Genomic DNA, 20,014 nt, shown 5'->3' on the forward strand with positions numbered 1-20,014 from the left:
CCGGCCTCTGCTTTGCCTGACGAACATGGTCATCCTTCATGGATTCTGTGCGGGTAGCTGCCTCAACAGGCTGGGGAACAGGAGGTCTTTGGGAGGACAGAACCTGGCGTGACGGTTTACCTCTACGCCTTGCACGTCTGGACTGCCTCTTGAGGTTGGGAAGAGAAGTATTCTGTGGAGCATTGTCATCCTGTGTGAATTCTGTGTGGGCGGCAGTCTCTTCAGGCTGGAGAGCTGGTGGGCTACCTACACGCATCACCCATCGGGACTGCTCCAGGATACTGGGAAGGGAAGCTTTAGCAGAAGCCTCAGGGTTAGTGTCATCGAAGACCATTAGAAAGGCCACCAGGAAGGCCTGCAGGTCGGAGACGATAGGATTCCATGCTTCCCATAGGGGGGTGATCCAATTCAAGGCATCACCCGCTAAGTAGGACATCATGAATGCTACTTTAACCTGATCAGTGGGAAAATAATGAGCATAGAATTTGAAATGCAGCATACATTGCTCCACAAACGCAAGGCTTTGTTTTGGATCCCCATAGTACCGTGGTGGATCCGCAGGAACGAGTGCTGATAGCTCCATTTGGGCTGGTGCGTAAATCGCCTGGACCTCAGCTTGAGAAAATTTTTTTCCTTGGTGCACGTATTCGCCAGACAAGAATTCAAATGCCTCCGAGAGTGAAGGGCCGTGGGGCTCAGCGGGGACCATGGCCTGAGCAAACTGTTACGCTCATGCCCGGACTAACTGGCGTGAGCGTGGTTAGTGATCCCACTGGACCATGAACCGAGGAGTGCCTGGAGGGGCATAACTAAGTATCAACTCGGTCCGACCAAGGTCACACTGCGGCTCAGTCGACTCCGTGAACCAGGGAGGAACCGAGCAGAGGAACTAGGTGCTACTCCAGGTCAGACCCCGGTCACAGCTGTTGACCCACACCGGGGAATGCAGGAACAGGCAAGTTAGGCTGGCATACAGACAGGTGGGTACTGGCAGGCACGGCTGGTATGCAGACAGGTGGGCACTGGCAGGCACGGCTGGCATGCAGACAGTTGGGCACTGGCAGGCACGGCTGGCATGCAGACAGGTGGGTACTGGCAGGTAGGAATGCAGGCAGGATAGGGACCAGTACAGACAGGGACACAGGAACAGAGCCGCAGGTGTGGTGGACTAGCAGAGCAGAACCGCAGGCGTGGAGGACAAGCAGGGCAGAGCAGAGCGAAACCGCAGGTGCGGTGGACAGCAGAGCAGAGCGAAACCACAGATGCGGTGAATAAGCAGAGCAGAGCGAAACCGCCAATGCGGTGAACAAGCAGAGCAGAGCAAAACCGCCGGTGAGGTGAACAAGCAGAGCAGAGCGAAACCGCAGGTGTGGTGAACAAGCAGAGCAGAGCGGAACCGCAGGTGCGGTGAACAAGCAGAGCAGAGCGGAACCGCAGGTGCGGTGAACAAGCAGAGCAGAGCGGAACCGCAGGTGCGGTGAACAAGCAGAGCAGAACAGAGCAGAAGGTGCAGGCAGACAGGACAGGGCTCTGTTCACATGGAACAGACTGGAAAATACAGGAAGATAGTTAGAACACAGGAGGTAGATACGGAGGCAGGGAAACGGGACAAGCAGAACCAGGTACACACAAGGTACTTACAATGAAGTAGCGAGTGGACACAAAACTCACAAACGGAAGCACAGAGACGAGTTGGAGTTAGGTGCAGGTTCAGACTCTGCAGGAGAAGGGAAGGTTCGGACATAGAGACAAACAGTTAACGGGCTAGGACACTGTTCAGACAGGAAATTAACCAGGAACAAGATACAGGAACGAGCCTGGGAACTCAGCCCCCAGGGTGGCGGAAACAGACTAGAAGTCACAGATACAGGCAACAGGCCTGGTTATACAGCCCCCAGGGTGGCGGAACAGACGAGAAGCCACAGATACAGGTAACAGGCCTGGGTATACAGCTCCCAGGGTGGCAGAAACAGACAAGATACAGGACAGGACCTGGCAGCTCAGTTGCACAGAACACACTGAATAAAAGTGTTGCTCAGGCAACCGCTACTGGGTGGAGGGGGTTTAAGTATCCAGTGACTCACAGCAATAGGCTGGGGAGAAATTAGGAGTGCGCACACAGTAACTATAAGAATCAGGCAGTAGCCGCACCGCCGCCCTAAGCAATCAGACAAGAGACACAGCAGGTACTGGAGCAAAGTGTGCAGCCTGGATTGATAGGTAAGATGGTGGTCTTGCATGGTGGGAGGTGGTAAGCCATGCAAGTGACGCGCCCCTGGGCCTGTGTCGCGCTGCGCTGCGCATGCGGGAGCTTACCCGGAGCCGGATCTGTGGAGGGTTGTAGTCTCGTGGCGGTGACCCGGTCCGTGCCCAGGGAGTCAAACTAGACGGCAGTCCATTAGTAGTAAATGGTTGATGACTACGCCACCCGTTGAGTGCAGCCAGGGGGCTGCTGCTGCAGGGCAGACCGCTGAGGCCGATGGTGGGATTGTGCAGCGTGATAGTATAACCCCCAACGGGAGGGGTATGGCCTCAGGGCAGCCGACGTGGATGATGGGGGTAGCAGGAACCACTCAGAGACGGTACGGTGTAGTTCAGGGTCTTTACTGGTAACAACAAAAGACCCTCCCGGAGTACTTGCTAGCGGATGGGGCCTGGTCAGTCCTTGAGAAGATGGGATCTCCCCTGGCCAGGCGTAGTTGTAGGCCTCCCAAACTGACTGTACTCTTCTGGCTACCTTGCTAGGAGCTGATGTAAGTAGCCCACGTCCCTGAGTGTACCGTGTGGTGCTCACCCGTATGGCCGGTGACTCGGGGCCTTCTAATGGCTTCCGCTCCACGATGGCGGTGCTGGTCCCACGCGTGTGACCGTGCCTTCGGGCTTCTGGGCCAGAGGACCTGAAATCCCCTGCCTGACGGATTCTGCTGCTGGGCAGGAATTAGTCCCCACAGCCTCGGACTCCGGGTCCGGTAAAAAGTCTTCTTAGTCAGGGCGAACTCTGCAGCTGCCAGCCCCTGACTCCTTGTAACTCTGCTGTTTCCTATGCTGCTTCTCGTCTCCACTCTCCTTGTCTTCAGGCTCAGGCCCCTGGACAGGGCCTGCCTGTGGAGCAGAGCCCATAGAGCAGCTCTGCTCCCTGTCTTCTCCTCTCAGAACTCTCTACTCTGCCTCAGCCCCAGGTTTATATAGGGGAAGTCCTTCCCCTCCCAAGACTGGGCAGGAGGTGTGGCATGCACAGGATCCCTGACCAAAGGACCTCCCACCTGCTCTCAGACGTAATATCTCTATCACTGTGGCAACCAGACCCCTGGGGTGTCACATTCCCCCCTAGTGAAATTTAGTACTCCGGGACTAAACATATTTTTGTAACATAACAAAGGTATAGCAATAACAATACAATAAGAAAAACACATAAGATGGTTACGGCGTGTCCGCAACCGGGTGCAGTTTTGAAAAGCAAGGTGTCCATTTCACCAAAACAGGGAGATGTAACCAGGTAGGGGTCTGTCCTACCCCGAGTCCTTAACAGTCTTTTAGTCCATCCTGGGTTACGCTCCACTAACTGTACAAAGGATTCCCGGTAAATCCACCAAGGACTCCTATAAATAACTGGAAACACATAATATTTACAAGATATGGCCGCTCTCAGTCCTCGGCCAGTGGGGATAAGGATTGGCTGCTCACAGTCCTCAGCCTGTGGGGAGATGGGATGGCTGCTCACAGTCCTCAGCCTGGTTAAGGATAGGGGACACACGGGAACAGTTCACACTTGTCCCAACGGGGACCATATTTTAATTAGCAACACAAGTACCCCTATGGGTAACTATGTACAGTTCCACTTTACCGTACTTCAGTAACGGCATCCTCCTGCTCCTTCTTGTGTGTAGGCTTCAGACCCGTCCGGGTCCTCTTGGCTTTCCTCGTATTGGTAGTACTGCAGCTCCTCCTTGGTTAACGTGGAGGGCGTACAGTCCTTTTGCACCTGGGGAGTTCAGGCCTTGCGACCAGGCGTGGAGACGGTCGCCGTTGATGATGCCCGGGGTCAGAGGGTGCAACTTTGGGCCTGGGCGCGGGCTGGTGGTGGTAGTGCCCAGGGCTGGAGGGCTTGGCCGCAGGGCTTGTTGCGGGGGCTGGAGCAGGTCGGTGTCTGCAGCGCCCGGAATCGGCGGCTCCACCAGGGGGCCCGGGAGCAGGCTGACGCTGGCAGCGTCCGGGACAGGGAGACTCCTCTTACCTGCTCCCGCGACCGCTCCTGCGTCACGCGTCTTCTCCCGGCGCTGGTCGGGGCCGGCGACGACTGGGGCACTGCCGATGCTGGGCAGCTTAGTCTGCTGCCGGTCCGCCATCTTGCTGTCCGTTCCTGGTGTCCTCCTCCCCCCTAGTGGACCGTGGCCTACCTTCCGGAGATCCTCTTCCGTAGGCCGCGGCTCCGCAGTCAATCGTCGGGGTAGAGGACCTGGCGTCGCGCTCCTGTGACGTCGGCGTCTGCTGGGCTCCTTCCAGGACCTTACGCAACGTCCGGACGTGAGGCGGGGCTTCAGTTCTCGCGCGCTTTCGGAGTCCACGCCCCTCTTCTTCCCGCGCGGCGTCTCCAAGATGGCGCCGGATGGCGGGAAAACTCCTCGGATGGCGGGAAGAAGGCAGAAGATGGCGCCGGATGGCGGGAAAACTCCTCGGATGACGGGAAGAAGGCAGAAGATGGCGCCGGATGGCGGGAAAACTCCACGGATGGCGGGAATCTTCACAGATGGCGGGAATCTTCACCACTGGTAAGTTTGAAAAGTCTCTTTTTCAGGCACGCAGTACCCGGTGGTTGCGGGCACGAAATCCTGCCGACTACGCCAAAGTTGACGCGCCCCTGGGCCTGTGTCGCGCTGCGCTGCGCATGCGGGAGCTTACCCGGAGCCGGATCTGTGGAGGGTTGTAGTCTCGTGGCGGTGACCCGGTCCGTGCCCAGGGAGTCAAACTAGACGGCAGTCCATTAGTAGTAAATGGTTGATGACTACGCCACCCGTTGAGTGCAGCCAGGGGGCTGCTGCTGCAGGGCAGACCACTGAGGCCGATGGTGGGATTGTGCAGCGTGATAGTATAACCCCCAACGGGAGGGGTATGGCCTCAGGGCAGCCGACGTGGATGATGGGGGTAGCAGGAACCACTCAGAGACGGTACGGTGTAGTTCAGGGTCTTTACTGGTAACAACAAAAGACCCTCCCGGAGTACTTGCTAGCGGATGGGGCCTGGTCAGTCCTTGAGAAGATGGGATCTCCCCTGGCCAGGCGTAGTTGTAGGCCTCCCAAACTGACTGTACTCTTCTGGCTACCTTGCTAGGAGCTGATGTAAGTAGCCCACGTCCCTGAGTGTACCGTGTGGTGCTCACCCGTATGGCCGGTGACTCGGGGCCTTCTAATGGCTTCCGCTCCACGATGGCGGTGCTGGTCCCACGCGTGTGACCGTGCCTTCGGGCTTCTGGGCCAGAGGACCTGAAATCCCCTGCCTGACGGATTCTGCTGCTGGGCAGGAATTAGTCCCCACAGCCTCGGACTCCGGGTCCGGTAAAAAGTCTTCTTAGTCAGGGCGAACTCTGCAGCTGCCAGCCCCTGACTCCTTGTAACTCTGCTGTTTCCTATGCTGCTTCTCGTCTCCACTCTCCTTGTCTGCAGGCTCAGGCCCCTGGACAGGGCCTGCCTGTGGAGCAGAGCCCATAGAGCAGCTCTGCTCCCTGTCTTCTCCTCTCAGAACTCTCTACTCTGCCTCAGCCCCAGGTTTATATAGGGGAAGTCCTTCCCCTCCCAAGACTGGGCAGGAGGTGTGGCATGCACAGGATCCCTGACCAAAGGACCTCCCACCTGCTCTCAGACGTAATATCTCTATCACTGTGGCAACCAGACCCCTGGGGTGTCACACAAGCATGCCGCCAGGGATGTTACAGAAGCCTCAGGCAGCCGGGTGATATCTTGGAGGCAGCAGACAGGTTGGAGAGATATTGAAGGAACTGGAAGCTGCTGGCAGTCAGGAGACATTCTGGAGGTTGTAGACAGGCTGCAGAGATACTGAGGGCCAAAGAAAGACAGAACTCAGGAACAGTAAAGTCTTAATACCAAGACACAAGTGTGTGTCTTGGTGAGCTTTACATAGGCCCAGGCAGATGATCACATGGAATCACGCCGAGTCATCTGCAAAGCGAGACATGGAGCACAACAGAGTGTAGTGGAGTTGGATTAGTTAAGCAAAGCCAGGATCCAGGTGCATAACAAATGCTTGTATTTTAGGCTAAAAATAATTTTTACTCTTGGTTTTCATTAAAAGTTTTGTCTCTTTTTCTCTTACAGGATCTTTGTTTCCCTGCACATTCAACTTTGATGTAGTCTGCAGTCATAAATCAGCTGAAAGTTGCTCAGAAAAAGATCTTCAAACTCTCCCGTAAAACTGTTAGAATGAGCTCACTCATGGATTCTCAGTTACCTTATTCTGCAGCCAGCAATAGACAGTACAACACAGAAATGTTTAATGAAACCCAATTACAAAAAATTATTTTTAGACCTACATATATGCACTTAACAAAAAAACAAATGTCCCCAAAAGTGGATAATCCTAATAGTAATAGTTGATGGAAAGAGTATAACTGATATCAAAGTAGATGCCTGATTATGAATAGGAATATAGAATATACTCAAACATTGGCTGGCACAGATAATTTTGTTGCAAACTTACGGGTGCACACATCGGTCTCACATCACTTGTTAATTGCTTAATTATCTTACTGCTCAAGTGCTGAAATAATAATTGAAATGAATGTTCACAATTATTCACCTTTCTGTTGCAGTTGATATTGGCATCTACCTATGTTCTCCTTCATTAGAGGACTGATTATGGCTCTGAGGAAGGTGGCATATAGCGAGTGTATATTTCTCTATGGAATACATACATGTGGGCGTCCACTCAAGGGGTGACAAGGTAGAGCGTGCAGTTAATTACTACAGAGTTGGATCATGCAAGCGGCAGTAAAAGCAAACTATGGGATATATAGCTGTCTATTAACAAGGAACACTGGCGGAACCTCATGAAAGTTTGCAAAGTGATCGTGTACAGAACAGGTCCAATAATCTACAGCCCTAGATGTGTGAACGTAGCCCAGAAAACCAATGGTCAACCCTTTATAAGAGGACAACTAGATGAGAATGGAGTGCAGGGGGCACTGGGTGATTTTCGAGGAGCCCTAACCACCAATGTGTTGAGTCAAGCATTGGGGAAATAAAAAGTAGCTGGTGGAGCATTGAAAGTGACTGTAGCATCCATCTTTTTTGTGGCTACAGGCGGATACTAAACATGGACAATAAAGAAATGAGACAGAAGATGAATCGATGCCTTCAAAATGTGGTGCTGGAGAAGGATGTTATCAACACCATGGATGGCAAGAAGAACAAAGAAATCAATTTTGGAAGAAATCAAGCCAGACATGTCACTGGAAGCAAGGATCACCAAGCAACAGCTTGCCTACTTTGAACACATCATACGAAGAGAGCAATCACTGGAGAAGGACATCGTGGTCATGCGAAGAGAGCAATCACTGGAGAAGGACATCATGGTTGGAAGAATAGAAGGAACAAGGTGAAGAGGAAGACCAACAAACCCAATGGCTTGATACTATCAAGATAAAGGTGGAGAAGACCCTGGTGGATCTAAGTTTGCACAAGATCAGTCTTCCTACAAACCGTTCATCCAACAAGTCGCCGTGGTTCGAGATCGAGTCAAAGGCCGTTAAATAATAAATAAATAAATATGAGGGAATATCCATTATCTCCAAACTTGCTGGAAACAAGAGACATGGACAGCAGCACATTGTTACATATGGTTCCACCCATGCATTACTTCAACGCTACAATATGACTCACCCTTTCATGACATGCGAAGAAACCTGCATCTAATGTCCCTCAAATTCTTAAAGAAGTTGTCTGAGTAGTAAACAACCCTTTTAAGCTTATTGAGTAACTATCAAAGGGGTTGTCCATCAGTGGGGACAATTTTTTTTTTCATTAAAAATTTTGCACCATTTGGCTTTTACAGGCTCTTTATTTCCCTGCACATTCAACTTTGATGTGGTCTGTGGTCATAAATCAACTGAGAAGATCTCAATAACAGGCAGATAAAAAGTCTACAAACTCTCCATCAGAATGTCATAGAGGGCTCACTGACGGTATCTTACTTAACTCATTCTGCATCCAGCAGTAGACAGTGCAACACAGCCACTACAGAAAGCAAACGGTGCAAAATTTTGAATAAAACCCAATTGCAAAAAATATATATATTTAGCCCAAAATACATACATTTAAGTAAGAAACAAAATGTCCCGTAAAGGGGGACAACTCCTTCAAATCTTTGTACATATTTACTATGAGCATGTCTGCTTTCGCACTATAATGGACCAAGAGACTATCTAGTAACACTATGATAATTGACAAAAAGGCAGGTGGTGCCATCCTTTCCAGCAATGAATTGGCAGAGGGCAAACCAGCATCAGCCCCTTCTGTTGCAGAAATGAGTGAGGCCACTCTGTATCCGATGCAATCTCTTTTCTGTAAGGCCATGGAGATATGGAAATTTCTACCTTAATATCCAAAGGGGCAGCTTAGTATAAATATTCATGTAGGATTTTTAGTTCTTTAAAATGTAAGGGGTCACAGTATCCGCTGGACGCCATTTTGCTGCCATTTTTGCTTCCCAGGCCGTAAAAAAATCCCTCTACTTACCTTACCTCTTCGGCCCCTCCATGCCCTCCTGTCCAGTCCTTGCCATATCTTCAGATCTCCTCTGCTCTAGCGGAAATCCCCAGGCCTTTTGCATTGCACTGGGACTTCCGACTTTAATGAGGCCTGGGAGGTCTCTGCACAAGCGCATAAAAGGTCACGGTGCCATTATATCACAGTATGTGCTGTGTCCTTGTGTGCACAACGTAGAACTCTACAAGGCCACATCAAAGCTGGAAGTCCTGGGTCAGTGTGAGAAGCACATGGATATGAGCGCGAGTGGTGGTGATCTGAAGATGCGACGAGGACTGGATGGGTGACAGTGAGGAGCATCCGGAGAGTTGAGCGGTAAGGTGAGTATGGAGATTGCTTCTATTTTTTACATATTATGTTTATTATAATCTGTCTACTTGAGAAACCCAAGACCATAAAAAGTGACATTAAATTTGCAGAGAATAACTTATTTGCAAATCGAATTTCCTGAGAAACAAAAAACCCTTGAATTAAAATTTTGCCTGATCTGTTGATCTCGATTGATGACCAATCCTAAATACAGGCCACCAATTGTAACAAATTTTACAACCCTTTTAATTTTAATAGCAATCCCAGCTTGTGGAAACACATCTATGCTATCTTGTAACATGCTGGACAGCTCCATCTACCAGACATTGATGGCAGTCTACTTGCTGCAAAACGGCATATTACCTCTTTGCGTTGGAATCCCAAATATCAGAAGGCTTGGCCGACATTTTTATGTGAATAGGGGCCTCCCAGCTTTTCCCCGGCAGATGATGTCAGTGAACATAAGGATCTGACATGTCTGATTTTGGACTGCCAATCCATTTCTTCTTGGCTAGATAAGCTTCTGCCAGAGGAGTCTTGACAGTGGCCCTCTTGTAGAAAACACAGGAGCGTTGGCAAAGCAGGGACTCCTATGTATGGAGGAGTCGGAAAAGCTAGCTGCTGACTGAATAAAAGGCTGAACCACCGTGTCCTTCTCTTATGTAATCCAATGTAAAGCACTCCACCCATCAGCCCATGGCGGCTTTAATCACAGCAGGATCTGACCTACCTATATAAATGTAGGCTATCAGTCCAGGAGAGGAAACACATTAGGTTAGGTTCCCAGCAAAGAAGATCGCCTTGTCGTGGCTACTGGGCATGCACGAATTGGCCAATTTATGCACTAAGAATCTTCATTTTTTCCTATTTTCTAGAGCAGAGGAGTAATGCAATTCCAATTTCATATATTTCATGTTTACATGATGTGGCATTACACAGTGCAACTTTATTTGTTAGTTATATATAGAGATGGCTACTCCTAGTATGTACCTGTTCACACCTGATCTGATTGGACGTGATGTTCAGTCTTTTGATATTTGTATACTTGAAATAGTTCTTGGCTTCCCCATTAAATTAAAGGGGTTGTCCGGTCAACATCGATAAGTCTGCAGATACTCTGTGTGATTGCAGACTTATAAATCTCTGCAGCACGCGGAGATTTGCCAGTTTCAGACCCGGGAGAGGAGGGTATGTATGAGTTATACATACTCCTGGCCGGTGGGCGCGGCCTCGCTCTCTATACATTGTATTGAGCAAGGCCGCGCCCTCTAGTCGGACGCGCCCACTGGCTGTTTTTCTCACTAAACGAGTCGTGGCCACTCTGTACACATGCCCACTGGCCAGCAGTATGCATAACTCATACATACCCTCCGGTCCCGGGTCTGAAACCGGCGAAACCCTGCAGCACACAGTGCATGCACTGGGGGGATTCATAAGTCTGTAGTCACACAGACTGATTGCAGACTTATCGGTTTTGACCAGACAACCCCTTTAGGTTACGGTTGAAAAACATTCTTTCCTCTCAAACAATTGCTTCATGTGCAAAATATTTTACACTAAAGAGATTTCGAGACAAGATTGTACGTTTTCCTGTGTCATCTTTGGAAGGTGCAGAACTTTTTTTGTTAAAGATCTCACGGTAAATTAAATGGCCAATCTGTGTTGTTGGGTTGCGCATTAGTTCATGAATATTGATTACATACAACGTCTTTAATTACATATCTATTTTTCCAAAATGTGACACAGCCGGCATATTCATGCACCGTTCCTCATTCTTCGTTGCATAATACACAATTGACTGCCCATTGTTTTGTCTTATTGTGCAATATACTTTCAACAAGCTTTCGGCAGCACTGTTTCAGATTGGTCTTTTTATGTTCGATACAAAGACATGCTGTTGGCCAATTCCATCTTTTCATCGCTGTTCTCCAGGACCAGATCCAAGCTGCTTGTCAGATGTTCATTAACTTCCCTATGGGCTCTTTCCAGCGTGTCTCCTAAGATCATTGTGCCAAGAATTTACGCTTCCTTATCCATGGCTCCTTTTTCTCTTCTTCATCAGGGAGACAAATTACTCCCCAAAAAGGGTCACCAGGGATGATTTAATGAGAATTTCTTTTGGGCTAAGCATGGAGAAATCTATGTAGTTAACATTCGGTATGGTTAATTGGACTTTTCTTTTTTCTTTTTTTTTTAACCCCCTTCAAAAAATCTGAAGCTATCCTGTTAATCTCTCATTTGTAATCAATTGTGTTGTCTAAACAAAAGTCTAGGTCGTCTTTTCTTCTTGGCCCAGACAATCTTTTGTTTCCACTAAATGCCTCATTCTCTAGTGATCCTGGTAGTGTAGATGTACTCGATTGTTGACAGTTCATTATTGCCCTTTTGTCCATTTAATCTTTCTTGCTGTGTTTTGCATGTGCATGCCTTAATGAGCTCCGCTGTCAATTAACATGTTTCTGGGAGCAAACTGGTTGCTCAGACATTTCCCAAGTGAGATGCAGAGAAAAGGGCAACAGAATTATTTTCAGGTTCTATCTGCTTGTCCCCAAACAGTTCTATACCTGTTGTCAAAGGAGGTTGACCATCTCTTTCAGAAGAGCTTCATCTCTTCCCAATGACTTTGGTCCATTGCCTTTTATTCCGATTGCAAAGTCTTATACCAGACGACTTGGATCCTAGAAATGGTACAAGACACGATGGAGTGGTCTTTGTGCCAAGAAGTGACAAAAGCACCCTGCTCTCATATTCATGGGGGGATGATTGCAATTTAAATAAGATAAACGCTTACAAGACTAGAGACTTGACATCTAAAAGACTTTAAAGGGCTACTAAAAACTCTGCAGTAGATGTTTCGTTAGGTTAGGATATCTTGTAATACCTGCAGATATATAAGCAAAGGTTTCCCATATATAACTTAAATTTGGTTAAAATATCAAATTCGTTTTGGGTGGGGAAAATGGAAGAAGTTGACCATTTTTCTGGAAGGGAACCTTTGAGTAATTAGACCTGATGCTGAACTATCCTTCTGCAAAACATCAAATCCAGAATTCAAAAGAAAAAAGTAAAAATAAAATACAGCGTTCCTATACATTTGTAAGTAAAAGCATGCACCCTCACCTCTATTGGGGTACTATTTGGCGTTTTGCAAACTCTATCCAGCATCCTTGGCCGCGGAGGTCCTCATTGGACTAGTAAATTCTCAAAATCTCAATGTAACAATAATGGATGTCGGGGTAAAAATAAACATATAAGTAGCGTCAAATATAGGAGATGTAAACATATGTGTGATGATGGCTAATGTTGTCCTTATGACCTGACAAAGAAAGCGGTACACTCTGGAAATGCGTTGTCAATAAAGTCTCTTATGGTGGACCCGAAGGCGATACATACTGTGCTTTAACCCTTAGCTCCAGAATTCAAAATTGACAAGTATGATGATGGCTTTCTGGTATCTGGTCCACCTTTATGCTCTCTTTTTATCCCGTTGTGAATTCAGACTAGCAGTTATAGACAATGGCGGTATGGGAAAGCTGGTCTGTCCACTGCATGATAAAGCAGCACTGGAGTTCTGAGTTGCAGGATACCAATCAAATATATATGGGAATGGGATTTGTTGCTTTTTATGGGGTCCTAAATCTACAATCTTAACTACTGCCCTCATCATAATCAAATTAGCTCCAAAAGTTGACCATTGGCTTAATTGTAAAGTAATTTGTTTTGGCTACAGATAATGACTTTGATGCCGGGTAAGAGACAGGGAGCTGTATAACACGGTACAAGGCTCAATGGTATTGGTATTCAAGACTTCTACCAAAATGATCAGACCGATTGCTTATGATGAAGAGGTTTGTCCAATCATAGCAATCACAGCAACCTTTCACTACACTAGAATACCAAAGTCGCTACCATTATCAATAACCGTTATCCCAACATAGACAATCAAGCAACCTCTAAATTACCATAGGCCACACTTGACAACTTTCAGTCAAACCTTTCCAAGAGGACACCTTCTCAATTTACATTCTTGTAACATGCCCAATCTCTTCTGAATCCCCTCCATCCATGCCTACTCCACCAAAGACTCCTTACGGAAGCAAGGTTTCAGGAAGAATCGGAGGCACCTAGGAGATACTCTTCCAAGAGCCAAGGAGGTCTCTCCCCTTCTCTGCAAGCCTTCTAGACACGTTGAGAAAGTAACTGAGTATGCCCTAGGCCAGGGAAGGAGGATGTGTAACCCTTAAGTCACCATAGGCCACCTTCTAAAAGTCCCTTCACCCCAGAACCATACGTTTTTTAATTTACATCTTTCACTACTAGAGCTATGTAGTTTTATTGGTGTCTTCAATATATCCTGCTCCACTCCTTCTTCTTCCAAATAACACCAGGTCCACATTGCCTGGTCAAATACATTGAAATAAACTTACTTCAGGGTGGTTGAATATAATTTTATCTGATCATAAAGGCTTAAAATTCAATGAGCCGTGATTTTAGATAGATGGATATTGAGGATTTCAAATATGGAGACTCGTTGTGTCTGATCAATTTACGCCACATGTAATTACACCAATTTGTATTCATATTCAAGGACTCCTCCACTTATCATACACGTTGGCATACACAAATATGCATGCAAACATTTCAGGGCTTAACAGCAATTACACTCCGATAATAATGAGAGAGAAGACTAAATGTTGCCTGCCCTCTTTTTACTTTTCAGTGCTAGAAACATAATCACACAAGTGCTCGTTAATCCAGAAGAATACTAGCACGATAATGCCCAGGCGCTACCACTCTCATAATAAATTGATAGTCCATTGGTAAGATTTAGGACATCTTTCAGGGGTATTGTCCACTACTTTATCACTGATGACCTATCCTTAGGATAGTCAATGTAGAATTTTGCCCACAGCACTCATCAGGGACATCCAGAAGACCAGGTCATCATACCCACACATAGATGCATGTCCAAAGATCCAAAGAGCTCACTTGGAAACGTCAACCATAGGAAAACTTGAGTGAAGTGAATAAATCTTCTTTCATTCTGCCAAATACATGTAACATTTCGAAAATACAAGTCTTGACAAAAAAATAATGTATGGTTAGCATTAGAGTTGAGCAATAAGATTTTCATGGTCCTGGTATGGGAATAGTCTATGTCCACCTGCCAAAGCAGAGCTCTGTGAACCTCCTCCAACCTTCTGAAGATCAGGACTGGCGCAACATAATCGATGTGGCACTGAACCTACCAATCTATTGAGGAGCCCGGGTTGCCATCAGTTAGGAGGAGTTTCACAGGTTCAGGAGCCACGTTGACAGTCTGAAGCCGCTGGTCCAGATTCCAGCAAACTTCCTCCTACCTACCAGCATCCTTGCACCTCTTCTTGTTGGTAGATTTGGCGCTATTTGAACGATGATGACGAGTTGGATCTCCCAATTAGGTGAGGAGCTGGGGATGCCATAACATAGGAGCAGGTTCACAGGGCTCTGGTCGAGTGGCCACATTTGTGGTCATGCGAACTTCCTACCTACCAACATCGCTGGTGATTCTTCTTGTTGGTAGGCCTGTTGCAATGATCGGATCAACTGTCATGTGCCCCTAACAGCTGCGTGTGGGATCGCGATCCACCCATGGCTGTTAACATGTTAAATGCCGCTGTCAATGCATTTAGCTTGTGCAAACCGGATGTGTGTCACTAGCTCCACCCATCAGCGCCCCTGTCACATGATCGTGGGGCGCCGATGGGTTGGCATGACAAACTGGGGTATGCAGGAGACCCCTGAGGTTGTCATAGCCGATCGGCTATGAGCACCGCCAAGTGGCCGGCGTTCATAGCAGATGAGCATTTCTGCTACCCATAGCAGGGCTGAAGCTCTGCTATGTGTAACACAGGCAATCATATGATTGCAGCTTCTAGTCTCCTAAGTGGCCTATTAAAGCAAGTGAAAAGTAAAAAAAAAAGTTTTTAAAAATGTTAAAAAAATGAAAAGTTCAACTTACCCCCTTTTGCCCCATTCAAAATAAAGCAATAAAAAAATAAAAAATGCACATATTTGGTATCGCTGAGTTCACAATCACCCGATCTATCAAAATATAAAAATAATTAACCCGATCGGTAAACGACGTAACGAGAAAAAAATCAAAACGCCAGAAGTTTTTTTGGTCGCCGCAACATTGCAATAAAATGCAATATCAAGCGATCAAAACATCGTATCTACCCGAAAATGGTATCAATAAAAACGTCAGCTCTGGGCACAAAAAATAAGCCCTCACCCGGCCCCAGATCCCAAAAAATGGAAACTCTACTGGTCTTGGAAATGGCGCCATTTTTTTTTCTTTTTTAAACTTTGGATTTTTTTTTCACGATTTAAATAAAAAATAACCTACATATGTTTGGTATCTACGAACTCGAAATGACGTGGGGAATAATAATGGCAGGTCAGTTTTAGCATTTAATGAACATGGTTAAAAAAAAAAAAAAACAATTGTGTAAATGCACTTTTTTTTGCATTTTTTTCCCAATTTTCCAATACACCATATGGTAAAAATTAATGGTATTGTTCAAAATTACAACTTTTCCCACAAAACACAAGCCCTCACATGGCCATTTTGGCAGAAAAATAAAAAAAAAGTTATGGCTCTGGTGATAAGCAGAGCAAAAAAGGAAAACGCAAAAACTAAAAAGCCCAAGGTCGTGAAGGGGTTAAACTACCAATGTGGTTCCTGCACCAGGGCCCTGTAAACTTCCTCCTACCTGATGGCAATCTCAGCTCCTCATCTGATTGGTAAGTCCAGTGTGACATCATTGTTGACATCACGTCGGGCCTACCAATCAGAAGAGGATGCCGGCAGGTAGGATGAGGTCCTGCAGCCACTGACTACCAAAGTGACCACTAGATCAAGTCCTGTGAATATTTTTGCTCAAACTTTATCTAGATACATTTTCCAGTGTTGTAATAATGGGTCTAATATTAATTATTTTTATAAGTCATGCCTTGGCCATACATGACGTAACTCTACCATAGATATTGAGATCCTAATATCTGTTTCCAGTTTTGGTGACTGCCTTGGAAATATGCAGCTGTATGACACTTGGGCTGAGCGAACACATGGTGGCCTGTGAGCATGATTGACAGCTGACTGCATAGAGGCAGATAGACATCACCTGCCAACCTCATTTAAGGGCATGTCAACCCATGATCTGTCCAGTCTAGATAAACTTTCATCAAGGGATATATGCTTCGGAGCTATACTTGTGACATTATTGTGTCAAGTTCCCGAGAATACCAACAATAACACAGCGACTTGCTGCTCTCATTCTCCAAGGACAGAACCTTCCATAGATAATACATGCACCATGCTAATACTAACAAATATATCCAATCTCTTTATTCATTGTAACCATTAATTTTAATTATGCTTTTATTTTCTCCTTTATCTCTGTGTAGACTGTGCTTTCAAGGATGGGACCTAGTGCTACCATCAGCCTGATCTTCAGTGTTCAAGACTAGAATGGCAGAATCACAGTAAAGACTGACAGCCAAGCAAGGGATGTAGTAGAAAAAGAGCAAGGGGAGTTGTAACTGCAGAACATTGCAAATTTAGTTTTTTTTATATGATATGGTAATGTCTATAGGAATTATAGCATCCTCCATTAGCAATTTGCTGATATCTGCAAAACACTTTTCATGGTGACCTCAACATTGTACGTGGAATTCTGTAATTACTCTTTGCACTCACATGATGCTTCTTGCAAAGTAAATTAATCCTATATTTATAGTATAAAGTAGATGTTAGTGATTATTGCGATGGAACTGACAATACTGTTATTAAGTGTTTGGATTGCCCCAATCAGACGGAGTTACAGTACCCAACTGGTGACTCCCGCTATGATCCAAAGTGGAGAGATTCAAGCATATACTCAGTAGACTCATATTGCTTGGACTGGCTGCCCTGTAATACCATATATACTTGTCAATCTCTTTAAAAAGCCTACAGGAGGGTAAGAAATAGCCTAATTTCTCCTACATAGCCATGCCCATTTTGTCCCTCTTATTCGTGACCCATTCTTCTTAAACACGCTTCTAAATATGCGTTTGGACATCACTGGAGTTGACAAATCTCCCGGTGCCGCCTAATTCTCCTGAAAGGACCCCAAAAGCAGGTTTCTGGATGGATTAGGTGGTGGCAAGGAGATTTGCCTACCCTTCCTGGAATTCGTGAGGTTTACGATTCTCCTGGAGAAAGAGTTGGCAGCGATGGTAAAAGAACACAGGAACCCATCCATAAGCATATTTGAACATGAACATCTTGAACATTTTCAGATGCCCATTTTCATACCCATTCTGTGCAACGTATACCTTGCTAACTCTTATTAAACACCCTCCAAAATATGTTAGGAATTTGATATCACTGAAGTTAAAAAATCCCCTTGCGTCACCAAATCCTCCTGAGAGGACCCTGAAAGCAGGTTTCTGGATGGATTACTTTATGCCCAGAAGATTTGCCAACTGTTCCTGGAATCTGTGAGGTCTACCGTTCTCCTGGAGGTTCTGAAAGAGTTGGCAAGCGTGTTATAAATGCATTCAGTGTATAGCAAGTGTAAGGTATAAAGACACATGAATCATCCATGAACATATTTGAACATGAACTTCTTGAACATTTTCAGATGCCCATTTTCATGCCCATCTTGGCCGACTTATGTATTGCCCATTCCTCTTAAACACCCTCCTAAACATGCTTTTGGACATCACTGAAGTTGCCAAATCTCCTGGTACCGCCTAATCCTCCTGAAAGGATTCTGAAATAAGGTTTCTGGAGGACTAGGTGGTGCACAGGATATTTGTCAACTCTTTCCCGAATCTGTGAGATCTACCATTGTCCTGGAGGTTCCGAGAGAGTTGGCAAGGGTGTTATAAATACATGCAGTGTATGGCAAGTGCAAAGTAAAAAGACACATGAACCCATCCATGAATATATTTGAACATGAACATTTTCAGAACCTGGGGCATTGATTTAGAGGTGGTCCTCCCTTTTTTTTATACTGCAATAAACACCACTTCTCCAAAAGGAAGTTCCACTAAGTGTTGAAACATGGCTGTAGACTAATTTATTTCACTTATGTTTCATGGGTATAAAAGGGTGTCATCCAGGTTGTAGAAAAAGAGGTCCAATTTTTAATATTTTTTTTTTGCAGATACAGTGCTTCTGTTACCCATAGGTTGTACCTGGCTTCGCAATTTTATCCCAAATTCAAAGTGCTGCTGTTTTTGGAAAAACAAACAAACAGACTCTTTGGTCTAATCTTGAATAAGTCCTTTTAAAGTCCAACTTCGCCAAAAAGAAATTATTATTTTTCTCTCAAAGCATGTAAAGTGAAGACTGAAGCAACTTTCCAATAAGAAGTCATTAAAAATCTCCTACCATTTTGTGTTTACAGCTCCTATGCACTTTGCATTTCCATGGTAACAGACAACAAACAAACTGTGTAGTCTGATCCTGCAGTCATATTCCCTTCTATCTGTCTTCTACTTCTTGGTATATTACCAAAAGTTTATTAGTACAAACTTGGTAATGAATGGAGAACGTATGAGACTGCAAGATTGCAGGATTAAACTGCGTAGAATTTGTTTGTAGTCTGTTACCATGGAGACACATAGTCTGCATGGGAGCTGTAGAAATTAAATGATAGGAGGTGTACATGATGTTTCAGATTAGAACTCCATGCAGATTTGACAAATGCTTTCACAGTAGACTTGGCAAATCTTAATTGTTTTACCATCACCTTGTATCTATTGGCATTTTCTTGCTGAAAAGTGCTTGGCCCAAGCATTTAATTCCCTTTGATCTTTCTAAGCAGTATCATTAATAGGTATCGGAACTTTAGCAACAATATCTAAAATTTAGAGAAACAACAGCTTTTGCAACTCTTTTACATATCTTCTACTGTTTTGTGTCTAGAACTGCTATGCAAACTTATGGGTCTCCATGGTTACAGACTACAAACAAACTCTTTGTAGTCTGATCTGCAGTCATAAGTAACTTCCTTTAATCTGACCTGTCTCTTACTATCTGTGTGACAGTAGAGGGCAGAGGGGATGGATTGTCACTAGGGATAAGCAAACCCGTGGAAGTTTGGGTTCTGTTACCCAACCTGAAATTTATTCCAAAGTTCAGTTCAGGTACCAGAACTGTACCCAAACTTGAACCAGAAACCAAACCCCATTGAAAATAATGGGGACCTGGCTTTTGAGCAGGAAAATTCTCTCTCTCTACAACGGACTTCCCCAGGAACTCCGAACATTCCAACGGACTTCCCCTGGAACTCCGAACATTCCAACAGACTTCCCCCGGAACTCCGAACATTCCAACAGACTTCCCTCGGAACTCCGAACATTCTAACGGACTTCCCCTGGAACTCCGAACATTCCAACGGACTTCCCCGGGAACTCCGAACATTCCAACGGACTTCCCCCGGAACTCCGAACATTCCAACGGACTTCCCCTGGAACTCCAAACATTCCAACGGACTTCCCCCGGAACTCCGAACATTCCAACAGACTTCCCCCGGAACTCCGAGCATTCCAACGGACTTCCCCTGGAACTCTGAAATTACAACGGACTTCTCCTGGAACTCTGAAATTACAATGGACTTCCCCTGGAACTCTGAAATTACAATGGACTTCCCCCGGAGCTCTGAACATTCCAACGGACTTACCCCGGAACGTCGAACATTCCAACGGACTTCCCCCGGAACTCTAAAATTACAATGTACTCCAGGTAGAAGTTTGGCGTTTAGCACCAGACACTAACTGTCCTGTATGAACCCCAAACTTGTAAGTTTAGGTTCGCTCGACTTCAATTATCATGTGACTGCATAGTCAGACTACATAACATTAATTGTAGTCTGTAACCATGGAGACACATA

Source organism: Phyllobates terribilis, unplaced genomic scaffold (genome assembly GCF_046119375.1).
Source record: "Phyllobates terribilis strain yellow unplaced genomic scaffold, ASM4611937v1 Scaffold_8__6_contigs__length_399053987, whole genome shotgun sequence".
NCBI classification, from domain to species: Eukaryota; Metazoa; Chordata; class Amphibia; order Anura; family Dendrobatidae; genus Phyllobates; species Phyllobates terribilis.